Source organism: Talpa occidentalis, unplaced genomic scaffold (genome assembly GCF_014898055.3).
Source record: "Talpa occidentalis isolate TD23 unplaced genomic scaffold, MPIMG_talOcc4v2.1 talOcc4.7, whole genome shotgun sequence".
In the NCBI taxonomy this organism is placed as follows: Eukaryota; Metazoa; Chordata; class Mammalia; order Eulipotyphla; family Talpidae; genus Talpa; species Talpa occidentalis.
The window spans coordinates 103,050,710-103,068,014 of record NW_023605083.1 but is presented as its reverse complement, the minus strand read 5'-3'; the positions used below and the strand labels follow the sequence as shown (position 1 = coordinate 103,068,014).

The 17,305-nt window shown below is 43.5% G+C and overlaps 1 long non-coding RNA gene across 1 annotated transcript; it reads left to right on the top strand.

Annotated features, from left to right (window-relative positions):
• The first annotated feature begins 7,145 nt into the window (after nt 1-7,145).
• LOC119231788 (uncharacterized) lies at nt 7,146-16,325 on the top strand. Its single transcript, XR_005121948.2, has 4 exons — nt 7,146-7,479; nt 14,075-14,176; nt 14,931-15,064; nt 16,129-16,325. It is a non-coding gene; the product is annotated as an uncharacterized LOC119231788 (long non-coding RNA).
• The last annotated feature ends 980 nt before the right edge of the window (nt 16,326-17,305 follow it).

Below are 17,305 nucleotides of genomic sequence, written 5' to 3'. Positions count from 1 at the left end.
ATTGCGCTGTGTTGCCTATTCTATTCCAAGACAAAGTTCTTTTTTTTTTTAATTTCACCCTTGGTCATACCCAGCCTGCCCTGGGGGTACTAGGTCGGTAATAGTTAAGAAAACTGGCGTGTGTCAAGGATGAATTCTAGGAGGCCCATTGGGTTTGGGTGGGGAAGACACAAGCTCTTCCAGCCTGACATTTCTGAAACCCAGGTGCCACCGTCAGTCAGCAGGGAAGTGGAGGCAAGGGCTCCATAGTTTGTGCTGTTGGTGACACTAATTGTTGAAGTTGTGCTTAAATTTGGGCATCTCTGATTTATAAAGAAAAGTCACATGATACGGCATTGAAAGGAACAGTTACTTACGGCATGAGATTATCTGGGCGTGCACTACCCAATGCTGCGACTATGAGCAGGGGACCCAGGAACACCCATGTGCCCAACTCTGTGGGCCCACCTAGGCTTGAGAAGTCCCTTTTCAGAAACTTCCAGGCAACCTCGGGTAATAGTAATTCAGCTAGTTAAGTGGCAACACAACTTTGGGCCCAATTACATAGGAAACAGGGATGAAACTATGGTATTTCTCAATGAACTTCAAAATTATAGTGTCAGCCTTAATGGCGGCAAAGAGGCGAGACACCTGAGCAGATTACAACAAGCTACAAGCATCCCTTAACTCCAGATAACCCTGCCAATGCCACAACAGCCGCTAGCTTCAGAGTCTGACCCTAAGAAGTTTTATGGGCAGACTTCCTCCGGAATACAGGGCCTGGGAGAGACAGGGATTTTGTTTGTTTTCCACTGTTGCTCCCATTTCCAGGCAAGTCCTAGGTCCTTGGCCTACACCTGTGAAAGAAACAAAGGTCAGCTAATGAAGGAGAGAGTTTCAGTGTCTGGATTAGTATGTGCTTCTGTCAGTTTCATGTTTTTGACTTAAATCCCCTTCTATTTTTTTAATTTTAATTTTCTTCCTGATGACAGCCCTTTCTTGGGGACTCTGCTTTTTATTGCTCCATGGGGTTTGGGAGGGGCTGTCGTGATGGAGGGGGGACTGGATCCAAATATGCCCACCGCATTTCATTCATGAGAAAACAGATGCCAGACATCACCTTAGCCTCGGGCCCTGGCGCCAGCCTGTGCCCTGGCCTCCCCAGGCCTGGTGGCCAGTCTCCCTGCTGTTCTGTGAGATGCCCAGCACTCCCATGTGAGAACCTGCTTTTGTCTTGTTTAGGTTAATCAGAGTTGATTTCCACTGTTCCTCAATGAAAAATATTAGATTACAAAATAACATACATTCACTATGGAGTTCTTCCTCCTTCCCCGTAGCTGTTATTAAATTGATGATGCATTCAGCATGTTAGAATCAAGAAAATGTCATAAGACCAGACACACACTGGGCTGTGGGCCCTTCACCACATTTTGAGATGTGTTCAAGACAATCTCCTGGCGTGACTGGCTCCCAGGCCTGCCTCCATCCCTTGCCTGGAACACAGCTCTGGGGGAAGCCTCTGGCTTCTCACTCCAGCAGGAGGTCAATGGGTTTCCAATTCAGGAGTTCTTGTGCTCACAGCCCAGGGTTGTGACATGTTTGGAATGATTTTATCGCTACATGTCATTTTGAGCAATGTGGCCATAGCCTGGTTCATATTCTCAGAGGTTGTTCCTCAACCCCCGGCAGAGGCCCTTACCCACATCCTTCACATGTGTGTGAGGCTGTACACAATGTGGGCCTTCTGTGCCTGACTTTCTGTCTTGTATTCTATAAAAGCCAAAAACTGTCAAGAACTTATAATTCATGGAATACCTGGGTGTTTAGTAGTTTTACATTTCTGCACATGTGGCACTTTCAGGAATGTTATCCCCTTGCAGTCTGCTTGCCTCCTGGCAGCTGGCATCCTCTCCTCCTCTCTGAATAACCCCTCCAGGCACGACCCCTCCAGGGAGCTTTGATTCATCCCGGAAAGCATGGCTTCTCTCTGATGTGACCTGGTCACCTCCGCAAGGACCGCATTCTACGTCACAGGCCTCGAACAGTGAGCCCACCTGCCGTGGCCTCTTCCCCTTCCGGGCTTTCCCACCATGACTGTGCCTTCTCTCTTTGTGTCCCAGCACAATGATGGCCACCTGGCCCATCCAAACACAGGTGTAAGATAAATGGATGTTTCCAGCAGGAGTTAACACCTCCCCCCTCACTCAGGAGGGGAAGTTCTGCAGAGTATGTGGTTAGGGTTCCTGACCAGGGTTTCTTGCAGCCCTGAATGACAATTTCAACATGGGTCTATAGACTCAGCCTCTCTGACTCCATTTTCAATTGTCCAAACTTTTCTCATACTAGAATTTTTTAAGGAAAACTTGAGATAAGTACATTATTTTCCATTAAAGTATTTGCTATGGCACAGTCTCTCAGCCTTTAGTCATCTAAAAATCAAGGACTTTCTGAAACCTCAAACAGTTGAATGTGCGTGCCCATCCGATAGCAGGAAATCGGCATTTTAAAGAAGATGGATGGAAAAACAGACTGCGGGAAAGGCATAGTTTAGGTTCAAAGACAGTCTTTCATGCTGTAAACCACCTGCATTGCTAAATGCCCCCACACCCCTCCCTTCCGCCAGTGGCCGGGGGCATTTCCTTCCTTTGAAACGGGACCACAACACTTGACCAAACTACTTTTAAGTCTCTGATATTTTTGGCCCAAGACATTCCCTGAAGCCCCTCAGGGCCTATCCAGTGAGGCAGAAAACATGGATGGGATTCAGCCACTGACACCAGCTTTGCTGGCAGTCATTACCAGCCTGGTCTGGCAGTTCATCCCCATGGTCTGGCCTTACTGTTCAGCCCAGATGCCCATTCCTGAAAGTGCCCATAAGCAGCAACAAAAGCTACAGATAAGCTCTCCAGAGGGTACTGGGGACCCTAAGGGGTTCTCAGGCTGAGAATGCCATATATTTCCATTATTTCTACATCGTTGGGAATATGGCTCTGGTAATAACTGCAAATTCTCCAGGCTATAGCAGGTCACTGCTAAAAATCTGATGTGCAATGGTAGTTTCCAGGATGAGCTGTGTGTGGTGTCTTATTTGCAAAATGGAGGACTAATTTTGATTCTTTGTTAGCACTAGCTAGTATGCTATCCCTACTTAGCCAAGCTTTTCTATGGCTCTTGCTGCTAGTTTCCATGATGGCCTCCCATGAACCCCACATTTTGGTTTTCACACCTAATTCCCTCCATTAGGGTCCACGTGGGTCCATGTTGCCACCGGCATACATATAAGTGATGGCATGTCACTTCCACAAATAGGTCTGAAAAGAAGCCATGACTGTCCTGCTGCTGGCTCCCCTGACTCCATCACTTGTGCTGGGAAACCAGCCTCACAGATTGGCCCACATGGGGAGGAATGGAGGTCTCTGGCCAATTTTCAGTGATACCTGGGTGTTACAGGGCAGGGAGAGGGGCACCCCAGACCCCGCAAGCCTGCCTGCTCTAAATAGGTTCTGCCATCCACCACATCAACACAAAAACATGAGACTTTAATGAAAAGGAACTTTAATACAATTAGTAAACAGTACAGGAAAGGCAAAGAATATAGTTTCTAAATCAAGAACCCAAAGTAACCCATCCCTTTGTGGGTAAAAATCCATCCAAATGGAATTGGCCTAGAACAAGACCTGAAAGCCTGCCCCAAGTCCAAAGCACCTTCCAGTGGGGACCCACAGAAAAGGATTAGAAGCAACCAGATAAGTCTGGGAGGAAAAGAGCAAAATCAAAATCAAGATAAAAGCTGCCATTGTCACCTCCCCAAGGGTCTCTCACCCACATTTAATTCAACCAGTCCACGACCAAAAGGCAAGTGAAGTTTCTTTACATGTCTCTCTGCTCCATGTGCCTCCTCCAGGTCTCCTTCTGGCTCTCCATCCTGCTTCCTTCTTTCTCAGTCTCCTCTGCAGCTTCTTCTTCTCCCTGCTCAGCTCCACGCTCTCCTGGGTGGGGCAGGAAACCTGGAACCTCCCCCTTTCCTGAGGACCACCCTTTTACATGGGGACAACAAATGACACAAATGCTCCAACCCCAGTCTGGCCTGCAGATGAGACCACGGCTTGGCCCACATGTGACCGTAGCCTCCTGAGCAACTGGAGCTAGGAACACCCAGATCACCCCAGCCCCCATCCCTGACCTTAGAGACCAAGGGAGTCTTGGAGCAATTTGTTATGCAGTCATTGTAGGGTAAAGAAAATATCAGGCTTTTCTGCCCTTCCGCCATCAGGATAGATGATGGATCCTTGTCCTGAATGCATGCCTGATGGCGGGCACCTGGAGTAGGGTGTGGGCATAGGTAGATGGGATTCAGCTGAGCTAAGACTGTGCTTTTAAGGGCGGCATCACGGGGACACCATCAGCATCAGTAGAAGCTGAAGCTGAAGCCGAAAGAGAAGCCGAGAAGCAGCAGAAGGAACTCCAGAGAGCTCAGATAGAGTGAAGACTTGCTGGGGGCTGGGAGGCCTGCTAGCCTCCCAGCCCCCCAGCCAGCACCCCTGCCTTTCACGTACCCGCTGAACCCCAATAAAAGACCTGCAAAACCACTGAGGACTCTGACTCCTCCTTTACCAGGTTTGCATGGGATCAGAAAACCTGCACCGTGTCCAGTTCCTGCCTTACAGTCATGTATAGGTAACACAATGCTATGAAAATCACAGAGGTTTGCATAATTAGTTACAGTTACAAAGTATCAAAACTACTACGAGATTATTGTGCTTTTTTTTTTTTGAGACTTTCTGTTTGTTTTTGCTTGAAATGGAGAAGAAAAAGTCTTTGATAAAATCTCATGCAGTCCAGGTGAGTGTGACTGCCTGCTTTTGAGACACAGGGCAAGTTAGGGTAATTAGGCAGTTTTAGGGACACTGCAGGAGGGGACCTCGGACAGTTAAGGAAGGCTTCAGAGATGAGGGCAGCAAGAGGAGTGTAACCAATTCCACTAAGAAAAACAAACATCCCAGCACCAAGGACAACATTGTTAACGCTGGCCCTGGTTTCCTTCAGGTGGTAAAGGGAGGCAGAGATTGGAGAAATGGAGAATGGTTTAATTTATGGACAACTTAGAAGGGCAGCTGTTTAACCTCATTGCAGGGATGCCCATCCAGAGGACTGGGCCATAAAGATAAAGATGCAACAAATGGGGAAAGACAAACCTGTTAGATAAGGAATGTGAAGATCCCCTGCTCTGTAGCAAATTAAGTGAAACAGCCGAGAACTAACCAATCACAAAGAGACTAGTAGAGCTTTAGAATAATGAGGGAAAGAAGGTCTATATTCCCTGAGACACGACTCCACTTTGGCTTCCTTGCCCCTCCCTGGCCTGGTTCCCTGGCCTGGGAGTCCCACTTTATTTCTGTTCCTTTTCTACTCAATAAACTTTTCCTTTCTAAGATAAGATTTGTTTCTCTCTGCTTACTTATCTGAAAAGTCTGTGAATTCCTTTCTATGGTTTCACGAGACAAGAACTCGTGGTAAAGTGGCAGCAGCAGCTGTAATACATGCCAGCATCACTCTTACCTATTAAGCTATAATCCAACAAATCTTTAAAACCAGGAGTAAGGGTGAGTGGTAAGCAAATATGGAGCAGGAAATATCCATGATGCGGAGATCAAGGTGTACTTTCTCCTGTGATGACAGAGGACAGACGTGGTGTGCACTCTGTCACTGATGGTGGCATCTGTCCTCTTGAAATATAACTGGTCAAGTGCTGTAATTTGCTGATCTTGGTGAAGCACGAAGAATTCAGATTAATGCTGCAATTTTCCTGTAATGAGAAGACTAGCGGAGGTGACTGTCCCTGAGGTCTTAGGGTATTTTTGCTGCAAGTTTCAGACTCAGGATTCATGATGAGATGGGTGATTCTGAGACACAGGGCAAGTTAGGGTAATTAGGCAGTTTTAGGGACACTGCAGGAGGGGACCTCAGACAGTTAAAGAAGGCTTCAGAGATAAGGGCAGCAAGAGGAGTGTAACTAATTCCACTAGGAAAAACAAACATCCCAGGACCAAGGACAACATTGTTAACTCTGGCCCTGGTTTCCTTCAGGTGGTAAAGGGAGGCAGAGATTGGAGAAATGGAGAATGGTTTAATTTATGGACAACTTAGAAGGGCAGCTGTTTAACTTCAATGCAGGGATGCCCATCCAGAGGACTGGGCCATAAAGATAAAGAAGTAACAAATGGGGAAAGAGAAACCTGTTAGATAAGGAATGTGAAGATCCCCTGCTCAGTAGCAAATTAAATGAAACAGCCAAGAACTAACCAATCACAAAGAGACTAGTGGAGCTTTAAAATAATTAGGGAAAGAAGGTCTATATTCCCTGGGACACGACTCCACTTTGGCTTCCTTGCCCCTCCCTGGCCTGGTTCCCTGGCCTGGGAGTCCCACTTTATTTCTGTACCTTTTCTCCTCAATAAACTTTTTCTTTCTCTGAACAAACCTGCCTCTTCTCGCTTGCTTGCCTGAGAGTCTGCGAAGTTCCTGCTGGGGCTTCGTGAGACACCAACCCGTGGGGGTCTAGTGGCTGGGGCTCAGCGCTGCCCCTGCAGCCTGGGATCCGTTCCTGGCTGGGAGACTAGGCCTGACAATTCCGGTATCAATTCCATTCCTGCTAAAGCTCATAAAACACAAAACAAAATAGCTAAAGACCTTGTTCTCCTCCCTCACCTCCCAGGATGACACATCCTCAGACAGACTTGATCTCTGACTTGAATTACATGAAGATACAAAAAGGGGATTTTTAGTGTGCGGAATATATGAATCATTGTCCCAAATGAGTATTCATCATTTATTTTGTTCCTTTAATACTGAAGTTGAAGTAACCATGAAGGCGGCAGGTGGGAGTAGAAAGAGGTCATTTGGCCAGTTGGTGTTGAAGAGGATCCTCGATCCTGCCAATATCTCCACTCCAGAGGTCACAGTATATTCCAGGGGGTTAGTGAAGACTGAAGTCACTCCTGCAGCTTAGAAAGGCAAATGCTTTGCCCCGGATCTTTTTGCTGCTGTTGCCCAGCTAAAAATACACAGCTATTGACAAGGAGCCTGCCTCAGAGTTGGTGCTGCTTGTTACTGCTCTTATTGTTTTGTAAAACCAAAAAAAGAATTTCATTAGACACAATGGCCTTGAAAGGAGATACATTATCTTAATGCATTTGCCTTGAGGCAGAAGAAAAGACTCACCTTCTGAAAACTCTGAGCAGGGGGAGGTGTTGGGAAACATAGGTTGTTCATTTGCCAGTGCACTTTGGATGAGCAAGTTGATCAGCCAACAAGTATTTCCTGAGCCTCCATATGTCCAGTTCTGCCGAGACTGCGGCTTTGAAGATGAGCAGGATGTGGCTATGCCTTCAGCAGGCCTGGGTCCAGTGGCAGGAAAATTCAAAAAGAAACTGAAACCCCTCTGATATGGGAGATACAGACAGAGAAGAGGATTTTCTGGTGCAGAGCCCAAAATTAGAGGTGAGTTCACTAGACACACTTGACTCAGCCCAGGAGATGCTATTCTGGGCCCATTTCTGTTCACCAACATGGCTTGCACCTCAAGGAGACACATGAAGTCCAGGCGACCTGATGTCCTGATGGACACATTCTCACGCTCTTACACTCTCTTAAAGCAGGACGTCTTCACGGCGGATCTGGCATTTTCCATCCTGTGCTGTGAATGTGCGGCATGTGTGCTTTGCCCATTTTTCTCAGTCTCTCTTTCACTTATCGATTGTACAACTTCTTTGGACAGTCTCTGTTATTGATGCTTGTTTTTTCATTGCTATTGGAAACACTTTCTCCCAAGGCATTACATGTCTTTTAAAGATGTTGTAAACTTTTCATTTGAAATTATAATAGCATAACAGAAACTTGCACACACACAAAAAATACAAAGAGGCCCTACGTGCCTGGCCCTGGTTTCCTCACTGATGATATTTTATAGAACTGTAGAGCAACAGCAAAACTGAGAAACTGAAATTGGCAGGGTATGTTTGCACTGTCCTGTCATTTCCTCACCTATGCAGGTTCCAGTCACCAAGACACAGAATTGAGCCATCACCACAAAGAACCCCTCCAGCTTGCCCATCTGTGTCCCTCCCTTACCAGTAACCATAATCCTGACACCCCCCAATGTGATCTCCACCTCTGTAACTTTGTCCTCTTGAGAGTATTCTTAAGTGGCATCATACCTTTTGTGAGCTTCAGGAATTAGTCATTTACCTTTTTCTTTTTTAAAATTAAATTTTTTTATAGCTTATTGGTTTATAGCTTATTGGCTTTAGGGATACAGACTTCTATATCAACATCTGTATATATAATTTTATGCTTATCACCAAAATTCTAGGTTCTATCCCTCACCATACAATTGACCCCTTTTACCCAATTGCCCCCTCCCCCGTGACTTCTGGTAACCACGGTTTTGTTCTTAGAGTCTAAGGATTTGTTTTTGTTTGGTTTGATTTGTTCACTTGTTTTGTTTCTTTATCTCCCATTTATGAGTAAAATCGTATGGTATCTGTCTTTTTCCATCTGACTGCCTCACTTTGCACAATATTTCTGGGTTCATCCATGGTGTTACAAATTAAGACATTTCATCTTTTTTAAATAGCTAAGTAGCATTCGCTGCAATGAACTTGGGGATACATATACCTTTTTGAATTAATGTTTTTGTGTTCTTTCAGTAAATTCCCAGAAGTAGGATAAGTGGATTGCGTGGAATTTCCATTTTTAATTTTTGAGGGATCTCTTTACTGTTTTCCACACTGTCTGCACCAGTTTACATTCCCACCAACAGTATTACAAAGGTTCTCTTCTCTCTGTTTCCTTGCTAATACGTTGGTCTTTTGATAGTCATTCAAATAGATGTGCAGTGATATATAAAGAACGACTTTTTCCCTAGCATAACGTCCTTGAGATCCATCCTAATTGTTGCTGCATCATCACTGCGTTCCTTTTTATTGCTGAGTATTATTCCACAGTATGGATGAACCACAGCTTACCTTAACCATTTACCTGTTGAGAATATTGTGATTGTCTCTAATTTTAAGCTACTAAAATAAAGCTGGTACAAGCATTCATGTATAGATTTTTATGTAGACTTAAATTTCCACTCCTCTGGGGCAAAAGCTCAGGACTGCAGTTGCTAAGTTGTATGGTGCATGGCTGTCTAGGTCTTTAGGACACTGCCATACTATTCTCTGAAGTGGTGATATCATTTTATATTCCACCAGCCATGCCATAGAGGTCCATGCTCATCCTCCCCAGCCTATGGTCTTGTCATCATTTTTATGCTAGCTGTTTTGATGGGTGTTGTGGGGTCAGGGGAGAAACATGGAGTCACCCAGGCTCGCAGACGTTAAGTAACCATGATATGTGCCCCTCTTGTGCTAAACTATAGACATTAGGTAACCATCACATATTTGGCCTACTGCCGCCTTTGTCTCTAAATGCTATAAAAAGACCAGTGGAACTTTCCACTGACTCTGCCACATACATTGTCGCATACACTGCCCCATAGCTTGTCCCCTGCTGAAGCAATAAAGTTATGTCAGAACTACCCACGGTTCCTCAGCTCTTCTTTGGTCTGCCCAAATCCAGGATGAGTCTGCCAGGCATCGAGCATTTTCAGTACAGGTATCTAGTTATATCTCTTTGTGGTTTTAATTTTCCTGATGACTAATGATGTTGAATATCTTTTCATGTGCTTCATTTGTCATTCATATGCCTCTTTGATGAAATATTTCTCTAAGACTTTTTGCCCATTTTCTAATTACATTGTTTATATTTTTACAGTTGAGTTTTATTTTTATTGAGATATAATTGACACAAACCATTGTATTAGATGTACAACATAATGATTTGATATTTGTATATATTCAAAGTGATTCCCACAATAAGTACATAACATTTATGCTGTTGAGTTTTGAGAATTCTTTATGTACTCTAGATATGAATCCTTTGTCACATACATACTTGCAAATGCCATTGATCTTCATTATTCATGAATTCTATATTTGTAATTTTATTCACTAAAATTTATTTGTAACTTCAAAACAATACACATAGTGCTTTCATGGTCTTCTGCAAACATGCATAGAGCACTGAAAATTTTTAGTCTCTTGGTGTACCTATTCTTTGCTGAGGTCGAACAAGGAGATCTCTGCCTTTGTGTGTCCTTTTGGTGGACTATATTGTGCCACATTTTTTGCATTTTTGAGCATTTTGTTAGTTGTTTAGGTCTCAAGTATAGTGCTGACATGCTGTCTGGTGTTCCTAAGCACACAAAGGCTATGATGTGCCTTAGAAGAAAAGAGATGCGTAACACAAGCTTTGTCAGCCTGAGATATGGGACTGTTGAGATCAAAGTCAGTGAATCAACAACATAGTATACCCAGAAAAAGGAGGAGAGTCACCAGTCTGTCCATGAGGCTGCTCTGGAAAAATGTATTCAGTCACTATGGGAAGGCAGGTAAATTTGCGGATTCCTGTGATGACATTCTTGCTAGAAAGTGTGGTGGACAGCATGGTTGTGAGGAAAGTCAAAGCAATTGATGGTCACATTACTCCGCATCAGAAAACTGTTGAACCCTTCTTGGCTAATGCCATCTGGTTTGCACATTTCAAACAGCTACACAGCATGAAAAATGTTAAGTTTGCAGGTGAGGTGTGTTCTGCAGATCAGGAGACTGGAGAAGAATTTTAAAAATACTTGCTAAGTGATAGATAGGGGAAAAGGTTGTCAATGCTGATAAGACAAGCTTATTTTATAAGGATATTTATAAGGATGTTGGCAGAGAAACTGTATAATGCACGTAGTGTTTGAGTTGATGAAAATGTTGTGACCTGAGGCTCACAGGAACCTAACAATATACTTCCCTTAGGAGCAACAGTTCAGAAGTTGCTAACTCAGTAATTACAGCAAATTTATAGAAGACAACTACTGCAAATAATGAGACTCAACTATAACTGTAGGTCTTTTGTTGCCATTCCTTGCCTTTGCTTCGCCTAGCACTTCCACACAGTGGAATTGTAATGGTGAAAGTGGGCACCCTCATATTGTTCCCATTTGTGGGAGTAGAGGGGACCTTCAGCCTTCACCATCATGTAAGATATCAGTGTAGTCTGTTGGCAGGTGTTCTTGATCAAGCTAAAGAAGTTCCCCTCTATTCCTAGTTTGTTGAGAATTTTTTTTTTTTTTTGTGGGACCCTCAACAGTGGCTGGGGATCGAACTGGTGCTGCAGAGGTTGCGGGCAGCCTCGCAACCCAGCGCTCAACCACTGCGCCACCAGGGGAGGCCCTGTTGAGAATATTTTTTACAAGGAATGTTGATTATTTTCACAAGTTTTTTTCTATGTCAATTGATATGATCATGTGAAATTTCTTCTTCTTCTGTTAATGTGATGGGTTACCTTGACTGAATTTTGAATATTGGACTAGATTTTCTTCCATAGAATAAACTTCACTTCGTTATAGTGTATAATTCTCTTTGTCCTGCTGAATTCTAATGCTGTTAGAGTATTTTTTTCTATGTTCATGAGGGATTTCCTTTTTTCATACATCTGATTGTGGTGTTAGTTCAATACCTCTCTCAAATGAAATGAAAAATGTTCTCTCCTCTTAGGAGTTTTGGCCTAGATCATGGGCAGTTGGAGTTGATTCTTCTTTAAATGTTAGGTAGTGAAATCATCTGTTCTAGAGAAGTTTTTAATTTCTTTTGATGTTTTGCATATCATTTCACAGAACTTGTATTTTGCAATACCCAACTTCTAAAAACTGGCACTGTATAGCATTTATTACAGGTTCTTAAACATTTCTAAACAATGACTTTCCTCTTGTCAGTTTGTAAACCTCCATAAGAGGGTAATTATTTAAATTAATTATGACCACATATACTCTAGAAAGAATAAATTAGTTACTGGAATAGACTAGCATTTCAGCATAAGAAAATCTACAAAATGGAACATTGGCCTAGCACACAGACCCCTGCCAAAACATCAACCGCAAACATACTCAGTAAAACTTAAAATAATTGTTCACTGGGTGACATGCAGAATTTCTCTTAGGAAAGAATTCATGTGTCCTTAAATGTAGACTTCCAAGCCAGTTTCAGAAGTTAAAAGTGCCAACAAACCAAGGTGACTGCATGTGCAGATTTATTCCAGGCGATGGGGCAGGATGGCAGCTGTCACTCAGGGTTTCTCTAAAGGAACAAAATGTGTTCACTTTCCAGCTGCCATGAGTTATTATTTCCAAAATGAACAAAACTCCCATTTGCTCCAGGGGCTATTAAACTTCCTCCCTGAATTGACTTTCAGTTTTTTTACTTCAAGTAAAAAGAATTGATTCTTTAGAGTCAGTATAACACCCAAGCCTTTTCTCTGTTATCCTTATTATAACCAGATGGGAGTTAGAGATCTTTCTGATATACATCAGATGCTAAAGGGGGATGTCTGGTTAATCTCTTAGGTAGATCTCATAAATCTCCTGGGTTTTCTCCTGAGTTAAAAAAGTAATGAAATAGATTAGTCCCAGCTACATGTTGTAATGTTAGATTATTTTTCACCTTAGCTTGAAAATTTATGGATTTTTTAATAGGCAAAATGTCTTGAGATACTGAAGCTGTAGCCTCAAAAAACTACTAGGTATATTTTTTTAAAACTCTGTATATGGCTTTGGGAAATGGTTTTGATTTACATCTCTGGAGAAATAGAGTGTAGTCACAAAGATAAACTATGGATAGCTTTTGGCATCCCATTATGTGCCTGCCATATTGGGCAAACTCATCCTTATTGTATTGACCAGAATGTATTGATCTAGTTCAAGTACCGTAAAATTACTTTGTCAAAAGTTCATCATGTAGTATTGGAAACATTTCTAAATAATTCCAGTGATTTTTAACCGGGTTGGGGGCATGAAGGACTATAATATGATTCATTAGAAATTTTTTTCTAATGAAAAAATGATTCCATGATTCAAATGATTCCATGACCCCTATAAGCATTTCATGATGGGATGCAGGTTTCTAAAATAGTGCCACAATTTCCCCAAATTGATTGGCAATACAGGGATGAAGTTCTGATTATGTGGAAGTAAATGTTTCTAAAAATAAATAAATAAATAAATAAAAGGTAGCATCCAGGCTATCTCTGAAAGAATTAAGTCAAAATGTTGGAGTGGGTCTCAGTGTGGTTGGTGCTACCTCCTGGGCTAGGCATAAATCCTTCAGGTTTTCCCACCAGGGTGAAGGGTCAAACTCTACCTCCTGACTTCTTGACACTGCTGAGTCAGAGAGGACGAGGCTCGCACTATCACAGTGCCTTGGTCTGAACTCTGCCCCTGATGTTCTGAGCGAGGTGGCTGCTGAAAAGGGGGTGGAGCAGAGCTGCCATTTTGGAAGTCTTTAAAATGGAATGCATATTGGCTCCAATTATTTTTTTGTCAGAGCTGTTGCAAATAAGAGCCATCCGGCCAGGGAGGCTTCTCTTGCACCCTGCCTCCCAAGTGGTGGCAGATCTTGGTAATACTTTGTCCCTGGGTGCTCCAGGTCCCTGTTCCAGATACAGCAGGCCTTGCCACACCCTGTTGGGTCCTATAGCTACAGCGCTACATCATGGAAACCCAACCTTCTCCCTCTCCCTCTACCCTGTACGTTAAAATATATCCTCTTTTTTTCTTTTGCTGCACCAAAGGCCCGTTCGTTTGTATTTATGGTGACCAGACCCAGAGCCACTGAGAGATGTTCTGAGCCAATGACAGTTCTTTTAGATCCTTTGCCTTATAGCAAAAGTACTGGAATATTTGCTTTTAAGGAGATGCCTGAATAACTGAACCACTGGGTGAAGAAGCAAATGCACAGGTGGAGCAAGCGAGGCTGGAGAATCCTTGGGCCCTGAGAGTGGTGAGCTCAGTGCTGCTGCAGGACTGGTTGCTTCTCATTTCTCAAGCACTTAACAATGTCACACCTAGTTTTAGATTTAAACAATAATTAAATTTTTATAGAATAGGGAAGAGAAATTAATGAGTATAATCATCAATTTCAGTTCCCTCTTTTCTTCTTTTTCCTTCCAGGAGAGGAAATTCCATAGATTTTTCTGATGAAGCTTTTATCCAAGATGCCAAGTTGTCCCTTCGATGAATCTGTGAAGACCTTTGTTGATCAAGGGATAACTGGTACTTTCTCCCTCTCTCTGAGTCAGAGTCAAAGAATCTATTCTTAGCACTCAAGCACCTATTGATGAGTTTGTCACAATATCCTCCCTTTCTTACATTTTTAACCTCCTAAAAAATTATTAAAAAACATTACTCAAAATTGTATATGCTATCATATGTTGGCCTTTTGGCAAAGATTAAATGTAATACCTGTTCTTATCAGTTTAAATTATGTGTGTTGATTTATTTTAAAAATTGCTTTATGGTGTCTGGCAATACGTGCATTAAAGGAAAAGCAATTCTAAGAAGAAGCTCAAAAGTGCACTTGATTAAAAAAATTACTATCAGAGGAGGCACTTTGAGCAGAGAGACATGTGAAGTAGCCATGCTTGCTTCCCAGCCTTGGACTTGCACCAGGGACTTGGGGGACATGGAAGGAGACATTTGGAAGAGATGTGGGTGAGAGATCTGCAGGGAGGCTGACAATGGCAGCCTTTCCTTTGATTTGTACTTTGATTTTATTCTTTTTATTCCAGACTTGTCTCGCCCCTTCTGCTTCCTTCCTGTGGTTTCCTCCCAGAATTTGCCTCAGACTTGTGGCAAGCTTTTGGACCTCTGTGGCCCTGCTTTGGGCCAACTCTGCTTGGCTGGGCATTTTCATGAGGGGATGGGCAATTTTGGGTGCTTCATTTGAAAACTGTATTCTTTGTCTTCTCATCTCTCTATTTCATACTAATTCTTTTATTTTTAAAGATTTATTTATTTATGCACACAGGAACTGGGGTGTAAGCCAGAGGTGCAACGGGTGAGAGGATTCACCAGAGAGAGTGGGGAGCAGACCAGACAGATCTACTGAAATAAACTGCTGAGGGGAACAGCGGATGACACAAGAGAGGTCTGCCATCCCATGTGAGTTTCTTCCTTGGCTGGCCTGGCATCAAACTTGTGCTGTGGTAGCTGGCGATCGCTTGATAGCACTATCTTTAACCCCTGCGCCGCCAGGGAGGCCCTTCATACTAATTCTATTCAAGTTCTTTTCTACTAAAAAAAATATAGTGTCTTTTGTTTTAATGTTTCATTTCCAATTAATAAGATTGCTAGTTGTTTTATGGTGAACGGATGCTTTGCTGGAGGGACACCCGTGCCTGGGTAGGCACAGTGTTCCAGGGGTGCCCGCTCCAAGGTGGTGCCAGGAACATGTGTGTAGACTATTCCATCCTGGTACATCTTCATTCACGTGGCCTGTGACTATCCCCATGTGGGGGTGAGGAAGCAGGCCATGCATTGCACCTGACAAGCCTTTCTGCTAGTCTGAGCTGCTGCTAGGAGACTCAGGAATGCTGTAAGGTCTCTGCCAGCAATCATGCCAACTACCTGCATGCTTTCCTTCTAGATTGCAGAGCTCCAGGCTAGCGGCCCATGAAGATGCTACCTTCTGTTTGATGGGCATGGTCCCCTACCAAGTCCCAGCTAGGGGGTGGGGGACAAGACAGGAGACAGATCAGGGAATGTGAGAGGCACAGACCGCAGAAGTACTGCCTTGGAAGAGGTGGCTTAGAACAAGCAGGACTTTCCTTAAAGTTCAGCCCTCCTAGGAGTTGATCTGAAAATTTCCTCTCTCTGATCTCTCTCATTCACTCATCATCCTGCAGTTGGTAGGATGTTTGGGTTCACAGTGTGTCTGGGACAGAGAAGACCCTGTCCCCTCTTCCTGCTCCCCTTCCCCTCCTCATTGCCATTGCCGTCCCCCACCCCCACCCCCAGTGTCTGATGTAGCCTCCTCCCTTCCCACTGTGAAAAGGAATGTTCTAGGCAGACTAAACAACTCCATCTTGTGCTGAAACTCTATCTTACTGAACTTTTAACTTAAAAAAAAAATATTTACTGACAGGAAGGAGCAGGTTTCCAGCTAGGCACAATCTTCTAGAACCGTGCAGAGATTTTTTTTTTTTTTCTTTTCCTTCTCTCCATAGTAACCAAGGCCAGCTCGGCTAAAAGCCAATGAACTCTAAGGAATATCATCTGCAACCAATCCTAGTTCTTGGTGAGCAGCTTCTGAGATCCTGCCTTCTCCGTCCCCTCTCTTTGTCCCTTAAAAACCTCTTAAAGACCCCAGCAGGGTCTAATCTGGGCTGATACCTGAGTTTGTACCCTTAGTCCCCAAATAAAAGATATTATTGTACTTTGGGCTCATTGTGTTTTTCTTGGTCGACACCACCCTGCCTCCCTCTGTGGTATCAGTGTTTACTGCCATTGTGTCAGTGGGAATGTCTTTGCCTGGATTTCAACTCGGGAAGGACCAGGTGTGAGCCATGAGGGGCCTGGGTGACTGCTGGGCTGCCTTTTAATGTGGTGATTCACCTCCCCTTGTCACTGGCTGAGCTGAGCTTCATTCTGCACCACAAAGAGAACTTTTTCTGAGAAACAAGTTTGCCAGGGTGGATCAGCCAACAACTATACCACTATGATTCTCCCCCTTATCTTTTTCTTGGTGCTAACCCCTGGTCCCATGCCAAACCCACCTTAGCAATGCCATCTGTAGATTGAGTCCAGTGGTTTATTCAAGACAATTTCTCCCAAAGTAGCTTTCTCCTCCCAGGCTGAGTATCTCTAAGAAGGTAACTGCTTATTGTCCGAATTTTGCCCATCTTCTTCTCTCAAGGGTGCACAGGCCTGCCTGGAATTGTGTTGGAGTTTGTAGCACATGCTGGGTGGGGACAGACTTCATCTTAACCAGACAGACGTGGTCAGACAGACATGGTCATTTCAGTGACTTTGTGTAATAAACATTGATCTCAAACAGGGAAGAATAGGGGACTGAATACTCAGTTATACTCTGAGGATCTTTGGTTCCAAACTGGCCCCACCCTAGGGCATGCAGCCAGAAAGAAAGTCAACAAGCACAATGTTCATTTTATGAGACCGGGAGCCCTAACCTGCTCTTGGGGAGGGCTGAGTGATAAATACCTGCAGTTAGGCTTTTTTTGGGCAAAAAGCAGACAAATAAAAGACATCATCTTATAAAAAATTGAGTCAGTTTAATTCTTTTTGTTGTTGTTGTTAATTCTTTTCAAATTCAATATGTAACAGTAGATCCATGAACTGTGCATACACTGCCTCTCCTGAAATATTATTATATTTGGTCCTTCC